Below are 7876 nucleotides of genomic sequence, written 5' to 3'. Positions count from 1 at the left end.
TAGGTCAGATCAGGCATTTCAGGTCCACATTTAAATTCTTCATTCTCAGGGGAACCATCAAGAAGCTTCAAATGATGAGAAAGTGTGGGTTTCAGTTCAGCCAGAGTGCACGTTGAAAACAGGTCATTTTCAGTGCCGAAAAGGAAGAAGTGAAGTGCAAAATAAGTTTATTGTTCTTCATTATTAAAAAAGGGCAGATGGTTGGATAGCATGTTGCCCAAATTGCATTAGCTGCCTCCAATCTTGGAATTTTTGTTTGTGCATAAAACCCATAAAGGGTGATGAAATTGTTCAACCAATACAAGATCACAAAACAGCTCACCAGCAGCAAGATGCTGTGAGTGGCTCTGATCTCGGGAGATTGCTGGCTGGAGAGGCTTGGGCTGTGGAGATACTGGGCTCTCTTGCGGTGTCTGTAGAGGAGAATTACCATGTACAGGCTGGTCCACATCATGATGCCCACATAAAAGAGATCATGCGTGAATATGATGCCCATAAATGATCCTGAATTTTGGTTCCCAAAATTCCTGTTTTGACAGTAAGCATACAAATATCCATTTCCAGCTTGAGAAGAATTGGTTTTGGCTATTACCATTTCAACCATATATTCATAGATCGCCAGGTTAATGAACCAGGAGCAAAGTAAGGAAGAAAATGTCCATGTTGAGAGTTTGTGCTTAAGCCAAGCCCACTTAGAATTACCAGGAGTGACTGTGATGACTTAAAATGTGCTTAGAATAGAGGTGGTACTGATGGACAGACCCCGGGTAATTCTGTATATACATAAAACTGCCTTACAGCCAATATCATCCAGAAAATTGTGTACTCCAAAGGATGACACAATATCCGGTATCAAAATGAACACGATCATCACCATATTAGCTATTGTCAGGTGCATGAAAAGCAGATCTATCAACTTCTTTAAATGAGGCTTAAAGAAGAAAATATAAATGTATAAAATGAACAGTGATGTATGTGTTCCCTATGACACCAGCGCATAACTGAGATATGAGAAAGACACTCAAGACGGTAGATCTCAGAATCATGATGTTTGTCAGATGTGTTAGGCCTGGAGTGACAGATAAATGGACTGTATCATAAATCTATTTTTGAAACAGCAATTATGGGAAAATATTTGTATTTATTAAAACTTGTTCTGTGACCTAACATATGCTCTACTCTAGAAAACATTCCATGTAGTGATGGAAAGAATATATATTCTGAAGTTACTGGGTAAAATGGTCTGGTTTTGTCTCTCAAATCCATTTGAGCTGTAGTGAAAGATGACTATGATGTTTCTCTGTTGACTTTTTTTTTGGTTTGATGATAATATCTGTTTCATGGTAATTACCTACACTATTACTGCCTTAAAGCCCATTTCTCTTTGTAGGCCTAATAGTGTTTGTCTTATAAACTTGGATAATCTGACACTAGGTGTATAAAGACTTATAATTGTATCTTCCTGATGACTGGATCTCATCAACATATAGTCAGCTTATTTTTCTGCTTATCATTGCTTTTGCCTAAAGTATACTCAATTTGATACAGATACAGTTTTTTTTCCTGTTTGCTTACAGATTCAATTTTCTTGAAGTATTTACTACCATTTTACTTTTAATCTTTATGTAATTGTGTTGGTTAGTTAAATTTATTATAGGCAACATATTGCTGTGTCTTTTTAAAAAATCTTTTCAGTCTGTCTATATACTTTTAATTGGACATTAAAGAAAACTAACACTATGAATTATTTTAAAATGGCTTATTATTTTGCTGTTTTTCTTCTAGTTGTTTTGAATATTGTTTGTTCATTTATTCTCTCATCTTTGTAGCTTGATGATTATGCCATTGATATTGCCATATTCTTTTCTATTTCCCATGTGCGCATCTATTCCTCTAGAGGAATTTATTTTTTCACATCCTATCAGGATGGTAGTTGCCTTTCTTTCACTTCTGAGGGCAGTGGTTCCTTAAGCATTTTATAAGATCATCCTATGCTCTTAGTTTTTATACTTTTTTTGAAGGCCCACTTCTTGACTTCTAAAAATCACATCTTTGGCTATAGGAATATTGCTTGGCATTTAATTTCTTTCAAGACTGGAAATATATTTTTCTATGGTTACCTGACTATTGAAAGAAAACCCCACAAAAATCTAATAAACAATTTTTTAAGGAGCACAATGAAAAGACAAATTCACAGATACAGAACAAATCAGATGCCATCACTGATCCAGCTGCCTTGGTCCAGAGGTTCCACCCAGGGGTGAAGAGCACCAGCCATGCTACCTCTCTGCTGCTGGCTCTCTGACCACATTACCAGACTCAACAAAGAAACTCATTAAAGAGGTGTAAAGTACATTGGGTTGAGAGATATCAAAAGATAGTTTTGGATTAATAATGCAAATTAGGAAGGAAGGTAATTTAGGTATAACACTTTGTATTCACCATCACCAAGATAGGATAGATAATGGAGTATTTCTCTGAATTTTTCAAATGCATATGGACTAGACATTGTTAATGTCATTTATTGCCATGTGTATTTGTTTATAGTTACTCTACTTATTGTATATAGTTAGTTAAAACCTTTGCTTTTTATTTTAGATAAAAGGGGAAAATGTTCTGACAACTAAAGCTTATATGGAGTCAGAGGGTGGAGCTAGCCACTAGTTAACCATACAGGTCTGGAGGTCTGTACAGAAGGAGACAGGAAGTAATAAGGAGAGAGGAAGGTGGGGTGGGGACAGGATCTCAGCACCTTTTGGTCAGAAAATTCAAGGAGATAAAAGGTCTCTGGTGGCTGCTGCCCTGTTTCTCTGATCTTTAGCTTTCACCCTGATATCTGACTCTGGAATTTTTTTATTGATTAAGATTAATTAGATTTACTATTCACCTATGATGTTTCTTCTAAGAGATCTGTTGTTAATCTAGTGTAGTCTGACAGGTTTTGTGTACAGATTTTTGAAACTCTTTGTTTTCTTGTGGGAGTTGAATACATTTCATGGCAAAGGTCTGTTTGCCATATCTCTTTAGGGTTCTATAAGTCTCCTATACCTAGATTCTTTGATCTTTCTCTGGCTGAAAAACGTTACTGCTATTGTTTCATTTTCACATTTCTTTCTTCCTATTTGGGTAATAGTGCAGGTATTTGACCAGTTTGTCAATCATGCCCCATACATCTTGAGAGATATCTTCATTAAAATATATTTTACTGTTGCTTTGATATTTTAGAAAGTTTCACATATGTATATAGTATGCTTTGGTCATACTTACCTCTATAGTTTTCTTGCCTCATCCTTCATTTTCCATTCCCTCTCCATATTTATAATAAATCTTCCTCTCCCTTTCATATCCTGATGGAGGAAGGTCATTGGTAATAAACAAACTGCCTTGGCCCATTTTGATAGGCTATCCCTTAGGTGGGTGGAGTAGGCAGAACAGAATGCTGGGAGGAAGAGGAAGTGAGTGCAGACTCGATAGCTCTCCTCTTGGGGGCAGATGCCTCAGACAGAGGCCATGCTCCCCGCTCCCGGGCATACACGATGAACCAAGCCGCCAGGTCAGACATGCTGAATCTTTCCCGGTAAGACCGGTGCTACACAGTTTATTAGAGATGGGTTGATCGGGATATCAGAATTAGCCAGTAAGGGCTAGAGCTAGTGGGCCAAGCAGTGTTTAAAAGAATACAGTGTCCGTGTAATTATTTCGGGGCATAAGCTAGCAGGCAGCCGGGGTGCTGGGGACTCAGCCCCACCGTTCCTATTACAACAATATCCTATCTACAGATGAGTGAAAACATGTTATTCTTGTCTATGTGGTTCTGTCTTTCTTTCCCTTGGTCTAGTTGTAGAGGCTTTTAACAATTTTTCTAACTTACTGAGATTTTTATTTCTAAGTTTTTTGACTGTCTTTTTTAAAAATTGCCTTATCTTTCTTGAATTTATCCATATTCTTTGTTGTATTCCTAATTTCATTTACAGTTTGTATAAATGTTCTAGACTTTTCTACACTTTAATATCTTTGGTTTCTTTTATTAGGGAGACAATCTTTAGGAGATGAATATTACCTTTCTCCTATAGTTTTTATGTCACTATGCTAAAGTCTGCACATATAGTAGAAAGGATATTTCATAGGCTTTGAAATTCTTTCCTTTCCTTTCTTTTTGAGAGTTGAGCATATCTCATTAAAAGGGTATTTTCAGTTATATCCATTTGAGGGTTCTATAAGCATACTCAATTTATGGAAAAGTATTCTTTTTAAAAATTATTTTTAAAAAGCGATCTTTTCTCATTTTACATACCAATTCCAGTTCCTACTCTTTCCTATACTCCCATTCCCTCCACCCCATGCCCTCTTCACTCCTCAGAGAGGTTAAGGCTTCCTATGGAGAGTCAACAAAGTCTAGCACAATGCTTTGAGGCAGGAGCAAGGCTCTCCTCACTATGTCTAAACTGAACAAGGTATCCCTCTAAAGAGAATGGGTTCCAAAAAGCCAATACAAACAGTAAGGATACATCCTGGTCTCACTGCCAGTGGACCCACAGTCTGCCCCCGCCATACAACTGTCACCCACATTCAGGAGGGTCTAGTTTGGTCTTATGCTGGTTCCTTCCCTGTCCAACTGGAGTTGGTGAGCTCCCATTATCTCAGGTAAACTGTTTCAGTGGGTGTCCCCATCATGGTCTTAACTCTGCTCATATTCTCACTCCTCCAAATCTTCAACTGTACTTTGGGAGCTCAGCTCAGTGCTCCACTATGGATCTCTGCCTCTGTTTCCATCAGTTGCTGGATAAAGGTTCTATGGTGACATTCAAGATAGTCATCAATCTGACTATAGGGCTATGTCTGTTTGGGCACTCTTTTCTCTACTGCTTAGGTTCTTAGCTGTGGTCATCCTTGTTGATTCTTGGGAATTTCTCTAATGCCAGGTTTCTTGCCAGCCCCATAACGGCTCCCTCAATCAAGATATCTCTACTTGCTCTCTGTCTCTGTCTTTTCTTCATCTCAACTATCCTGTTCCTTCAAGTTCTCTTCTCCCCTTCCCTTCTCTCCTCCTCTACTTCTGTCCTCCCTTTCCCCCTTAACCCCCATGCTCCCAGTTTTCTCAGAAGATCTTGTCTATTTGTCCTCCCCAGGGTGGTGTCTATATATGTTTCTGATAGGGTTCTCCTTGTTCCTTAGCTTCTCTGAGGTCATGGACTATAGGCTCGTTACCCTTTGCTTTACATCCACTTATGAGTGAGTACATACCATGTTCATCTTTCTGGATCTGGGTTACAGTATTAGCAAATGCTTTTGTTTGAATGTGTGTGCTGTGGTATTGTTGTGTATGAAATGTTGAGTTTATTCCACTTGGACAACATAGGGTATCACCCTATAGTTTCTTTGTCTGTGATGTCATCTTGATCCCATATTAGAGCTGAGGAGACCCATGGTTATTAAAGGATATGACTTCTCATATGATTTAGAGAGATGTGGTATAGGCAGCACAGTGCTTGGCAATACCCAATATGATTAATCCCTCAGTGGGCATTTCTGTCACTGACAAGTGATAAGAAGTCCCTAGGTAATGTTGATATTGGATGTACTACTTAAAACGGTCTTTGATAGTGACTGTACAAGTGATGATGAAGGGTTTGAAAAACTTGCTGTCTTACTACATTAATGCTATGGGCCTACATAGTTTCATAGAGTGTCAAGAGCTGGAATCAAAACCCAGTCTTATATGTTAGTGGTTTGTGATTTAGAAAAGACGTGAGGACGGTGAATGCTTGGAACCATTAGAAGAGTGGTGACAGAGGGATTGATGCTGTTCCCTTCAGCTACTATTCTGAGTTTACCCACCCAAGATCAGGGTCTCAGAACATTGGAAGTGCATCCTGAGCTATGGGGCAATATGTGGAAGCTTTTATCCTATTTCTCTATTATAGTCCAGATTTAGAATTAGCCAGGAGTAGGACATAACTAGATTTGTGCAAAGTTATTCTCAGCTAAGGTTATGATAGTGATGAGAGAGAAATCAGAATTTGTATAACAAAAGAAGAAGTTTCTCTCTACGATAAAGTATTCTTAAGGTTGCCCCAACTACAGATTTGTGGCAATAGTCAAGGTAGACCCTTATATGCTGCCACATACAAGGAACTGATGAAACATGAAGGTTCTTTCCTTGCTTTGCTTGTGATGGACAATTGTGTAAGTGGGCACAATCTAGAGGTGTAACACTGCTTAAGACCATTGACACAAGCCTCTCTGTGCAAGAGAGCAGTGGAACAGCAGAGTTCTCCCTTCAGTGCATTGCTGGCAGCTGTCTATGGCCATTGAGAAAGAGGTAGTAAGAACTCTTTACATTATAGCTGTGTTCAGTCCAATTGCTTCTGAAAAAGAGCACACAACTAGCCACATTTCTGGTCCCGAAAGGCAGGTTTCATGATCCCCTACTTCTGGAAGGCACCTCCATTCCTGCCCACATCACACCACCTATTTCCTGAAATATAGTGCTCTTTGTGGGCTAGTTTCAGAGGTTCTTTATTGAGCCAGATTTGATTTGTAAGGCAATTAGCTTCTGAACAAGTACAGAAAGATATCTATGTAGTCCCAGAGATGGGAATATGCAAGGATTTCGATTCTCCAGAGAAGCACAAATTTAGACAATTGGTCCCTTCTCAATGTCTCCAGGCAACAGCACCTGGGAACTCTTTTCCCAAAGTTGGTTCACTATGCAATTTCTTATTTATTTAGGATCTTGGTCTCTAGGAGTTGGGAAGCTTTCTAATATGCCAGTAGAAAGTCATCCAAAACAGCAAGCTCTAGTCAAGAGGATGCTAATAATGGAATCTCCTACAGGGCATTGAAGTTTTTAAAAAGTTTATGTCCTTGTATCAGTTTTATCATATAAACCACACTTTGATTTCATTTTTTTCAAATTTCAGCTGAAGCCAGATGCATTCCTCAGTGGTTACACAGAGTAAAACAAAATCAAAACATTGTTAAGTGGATTCTGAAAATTGTAAATCTTAGGATAAAAGTTGATTGAAAAGGAAAGTTATTTTGTCCTTGTTAAATTTACTTTAAAGTATTTCTTCTGTTCTTATGCAAATGAATTCTGCCTAGAGAATGTACTTCCAAATGGATTTTAGGCAGTTAAAATCAATCTGTACTGCAAACACAAGATTTATTAAAATGATGTTTTGTGATAGAATTAAGAGGGCTTAGTGTTCAACCAGTTAACCTATGCAAACAGAATTTCTGATAACTTAAATGTTCATGCCCAGGGACATCATGTTTATTTTATTCTCTGCAGTGACTTTAGGATATACATTATCCCATATCTTTGATAGCTAAAGATTACTTTTCTTCTATTGAAAGTGACACTAGGCTGGTTAATTAATTGTGTGTGTTATATATGTATGTGTGTTATGATGCACATAAGGTGATCAAAGGACAATTGGCTGTAGTCAGTTGTCCCCTTCCACTAAGTGGGTCATGAGAACTGAGCTTAGGTTATCAACTTGGTAACAAATGACTTTACCAACTGAGCTGGAAGCATAGTGGAATATCCTCAATGTTGAAGCTTAGAACAGCTTCTTGCCTTAGTTTTGTTGGAACTTAATAACTGCATTACTTTGCTCATATTTTCCCTTTTTCTGCTCCTCCTTGGGACATTGGGAGCTCAGTCCGGTGCTCCAGTGTGGGTCTCTGTCTCTATCCCCATCCATCTCCAGATGAAGGTTCTATGGTGATATGCAAGATATTCATCAGTATGGCTATAGGATAGGGTCATTTCAGGTTCTCTGTCCTCAGCTGCCCCAGGAACTAACTGGGGACATCGCCCTGGGCACCTGGGAGCACCACTAGCACCAAGTCTCTTGCCAACCCTAAGATG

The 7876-nt window shown here is 38.6% G+C and overlaps 1 pseudogene; it reads right to left on the bottom strand.

Annotated features, from left to right (window-relative positions):
* Positions 1-91: 91 nt before the first annotated feature.
* On the bottom strand, positions 92-1046 carry LOC126495840 (vomeronasal type-1 receptor 4-like; annotated as a pseudogene).
* Positions 1047-7876: the final 6830 nt, after the last annotated feature.

Source organism: Alexandromys fortis, unplaced genomic scaffold (genome assembly GCF_014885135.2).
Source record: "Alexandromys fortis isolate MF-2015 unplaced genomic scaffold, M_Fortis_MF-2015_v1.1 scaffold_398, whole genome shotgun sequence".
Classification (NCBI taxonomy): domain Eukaryota; kingdom Metazoa; phylum Chordata; class Mammalia; order Rodentia; family Cricetidae; genus Alexandromys; species Alexandromys fortis.
The sequence above is the reverse complement of the archived record's forward strand: the minus strand, read 5'-3'. Positions and strand labels throughout refer to the sequence as shown.